Here is a 3,973-nt window from a genome sequence, read left to right on the forward strand (position 1 = left end):
GCATTGAAACCTGTGCATCATCTGCAACTCTGCTGGCATGTGAAACACCAGTGGCACAGCCTCAAGCCTCACAGCAACATACAAGCCTCACAGGATGACAAACTGGCAGACAAATTTGCCTCCCTTAGCTGTTGGAAACCTCTGCGCCCTCCCCTTACCTAATTCCTACATGGAACCTTCCTCTCTGTGGTCCCCTTACCTGCGCCCTCCCCTTACCTAATTCCTATGTGGAACCTTCCTCTCTGTGGTCCCCAGCTGCTCCCTCCTTTTCCTGGCTTTAGGGGGATTGGGGCCTGCTTTGCCTCCTGCCCCTTTTTACCTGGATATCCTGCTGCTCCTGAGGCAGGAAATAATAGCATGAATAATCTTCAAAAACAAAAATCTAAATTGTTACATAATATTCCATCATAGGGTTGAATCATAATTTATTTACCCATTCCTTAAATGTTGGACATTTAGATTATGTTTATATCATTAAATATTTAAAAACAGGTTTAATTAGTTGTATAATATCTCCAAAAAGTGATCTCAATCATATTTTACTTAATGATTTCCATAGTTTTTTGATGTTTAGTAGGTCAAGTCTTTGCTATTATAAATGAGGCTGCAATGAAACACCTTTCTCAGGATAAAATGTAGATGACCATGTGATTATATCTTTATCAGAAATCCAAAGATGTGTAATTACTAGGCCAAAGTATATGTACTCTTGTCCAGTTATTGTTTTCATACTCTATTTGTTGAATCTGTGCTAGTGCCAAATGACATTAGCTTATGCCACTATGTGTGTGTATTCTTTATACAGTTTTATTCATTTTTCTTACTGTTTTATTCTTATAGAAGAATTTCAGATTCATTTTATCAGGTTCAACTATGTCATTGAGATTTTCACTGGGATTGCTTTAAATTTGTAATTTAATTTGTAAAAAAAAATGACATATTTACAATTCTAAGTCTTCCTATCTAGATATGATAGCTCTTTTGATTCATTCAAGTTCTCTGTTGTGGTAGTTACGGTTGTGTGTCAACTTGGCTGGGCCTGGTTGAGTGGCTGGGCAGCTGGATGCACTTATTCCCCATGGTGAGATTGGTATTTAACTCCATAGTGCAATCCACCAGAGAAGCTGCTTTAGGGATGTGGGCTGCTTCTAGTGTATAAGAAGCAACTTTGAGGAAGGTCTCCAGCTGATAGCATGTTTGAACCCTGCATGTAACCGAATCATTGGTCAGCAGCCTGCCATGTTGCCCTGCCAATCTTGGGACTTTTAATTGACTTGAAATAATGGCCCGCTGTGTGGTTTGGTAATGTCAGGACTGTGCCTTTTCACTTGGCGACCTTGGGTTTGTCAGCCTCAGCAGCCAGCAGCTGCCTGAGTGAAGAGATGCCTCTAGCTTCAGTCGGCAGGGAACAAGAGGCAGAGCTGAAGCCCAAGGTTGAGGGGCTTTCACCCAGCCCCTAGAGCCTGGCACCCGGAACTCAGACTTCTAACCTCCAAAAATTTAAGAGAATAAACTCCTATTTGTTAAAGCCATCCCATTTGTGGTGTTTCTCTTAGAGTGGCACAGAGGTTACCAAAACATCTGTTATGTCATTCAGTGGCATATGTTTTCTTTTTATATAGATCCTGCACATTTCTTGCTAAATGATTATTTTTAGTTATTTAATATTTTTTCTTGTTGTTGTTGTTGTTGTTGTTATTTGCCATCGAGTTGGCCCCGACTCATAGCGACCCCTCCTTGGGTTTCCGAGGCAGTTATCACTACGGAAGTGGGAATGCCCAACCTTCCTTCTGAGGAGTGGCTGGTGCGTTTGAACCGCCAGCCTTCTGGTTAGCAGTCAATTGCCTTAGGCACTATGCTACCAGAGCTCCTATTTTTAGTTTAGATCATTTTTTCTGCAATGTTTTCTATCTGATATCTGGTATAACAGAATTCTAATCTAATTTTTCTATTCTGCTAGCTTTGTTTTCTTTTGTTAGTCCTAATTAGTATTCAGGTAGATAGTCATACCACCTGTAAATAATGCTAATTTTGCCCTTTTTCAATAATTATTCTTTTTACTTTTGCTTAACATCTTCTAGAACTGGGTAGAACATCAATAACAATGTTAGACAATGGTTGCATTTATGCTTCCAATTTCAACCAGAATGTTTCTAGTGCTTGCTATTAAGCACTTTGCATACATACTAATATAATTTTTAGATTAATCAGAAAGTTATATTTTACAAAAAGCATGAAGCCAAAGTGTTTTTGTCTGTCAAATGACTTCAGCATCCACTGAGATGAATATATAATGCTCTACTTTTATTTACAACTGTGAGAATTTTTATTGATAGTAAGAGCTAATATTTATATAGCCACATTTGCCTGGCACCCTCCTGAGCACTAGCTAAGGATGAACTCATTTAATTCTCATAAAAACACCTATAAGTCAAGGTAATAGTCACAATGCTTAAAAACTGGTATGGCAGTGCTGTGGATCTCTTGTCCCCACCCACTGGACCAGGTATGAACCCTTTGTTGCTGGATTGGGTGGTGATCTAGGTCTCCCAAGAAGAGACCAAGGTGACCAGGAGTCATGTAAGAGACCCAGGAAAATGAATATTCACTCATACGTGTAGAAATATTTGCAACAAATGGTTTAAATATTTTAACAACTGGTTTGGCCATTATCTATGCATACCAGCTGGATATCAACCTTGTCTGTTGTTGTTGTTACGTGCTGTCCTGTCAGTTCCAACTCATAGAGAACTTACATAAAATAGAACAAAACAGTGCCCAGTCCAGTGTCATCCTCATAATCCTTGCTATATTTGAACCCATTGTTACACCCACTGTGTTTCCCCTTTTTTGATGACCCTCTAGTTTGCCAAGCATGATATCTTTCTCCAAGGAATGGTCACTTATGACAATATGACCAAAGTAGGTGAGACAAAGTCTGGCCATTCTTGCTTCAAAGGAACCTTTAAACTGCACTTCTTCCAGGACTGATTTGTTAGTTCTTCTGGCAGTCCATGGTATTTTCATTATTCTTCACTAACACCATAACTCAAAAGCATCAACTCTTCTTTGGTCTTCCTTATTCACTGTCCAGCTTTCACATGCATATGAAAACAAACCAAAAACCAAACTCACTGCTTTGGAGTCAATTTGACTCATTACGACCCCTCCTTGGGTTTCTGAGGTGGTATCTCTATGGAAGTAGAGTGCCCAGGTTTCCTTCTGAGGAGTGGCTGGTGAAAATACCATGGCTTGGGTTAGGCACACTTTAGCCTTCAAAGTGACATCTTCGATTCTTAACATTTAAAGAGGTGTGATATAGTGGATAAGGTATTTGGCTGCTAACTAGAAGGTCAGCGGTTCAAATCCAGTAGCTGCTCCACTGCTCCACTGAAAGAAGATGGGGCAATCTACTTCTGTAAATATTTACGGCCTCGGAAACCCAACAGGGGTCTCTATGAGTCGGAATGGATTCAATGGCACTGAGTTTGTTTGTTTTGCAGCAGATTTGCCCAGTCCAATATGACATCTGATTTCCTGATTGCTACTTCCATGGGTGTTGACTATGAATCCAACTAAAATGAAATCCCTGACAACTTCAATCTTTTCTCCATTTATCGTGATGTTGTTTACCGGTCCAGTTGTGAGAATTTTCATTTTCTTTATGTTGAGATGTAATCCATACTGAAGACTGTAGTCTTTGACCTTCATTAGTAAGTGCTTCAAGTTGTCTTCACGTTCAGCAACAAGGCTATGTCATCTGTGTATCACAGGTTGTTAATAAGCCTTCCTTGAACTCTGATGTCGCATTCTTCTTCATATAGTCCAGCTTCTTGGATTAACTGCTCAGCATACAGATTGAATAAGTATGGTGAAAAGATACAACCCTGACACACAACATTCCTGATTTTAAAACATGCATTATCCCCCTGCTCTGTTTGGGGTATATACAGGTTCCTCATGAGCACAATTA

The sequence above is a fragment of the Orycteropus afer genome, unplaced genomic scaffold, assembly GCF_000298275.1.
Source record: "Orycteropus afer afer isolate SDZICR_OR568_19922 unplaced genomic scaffold, OryAfe1.0 scaffold00337, whole genome shotgun sequence".
NCBI classification, from domain to species: domain Eukaryota; kingdom Metazoa; phylum Chordata; class Mammalia; order Tubulidentata; family Orycteropodidae; genus Orycteropus; species Orycteropus afer.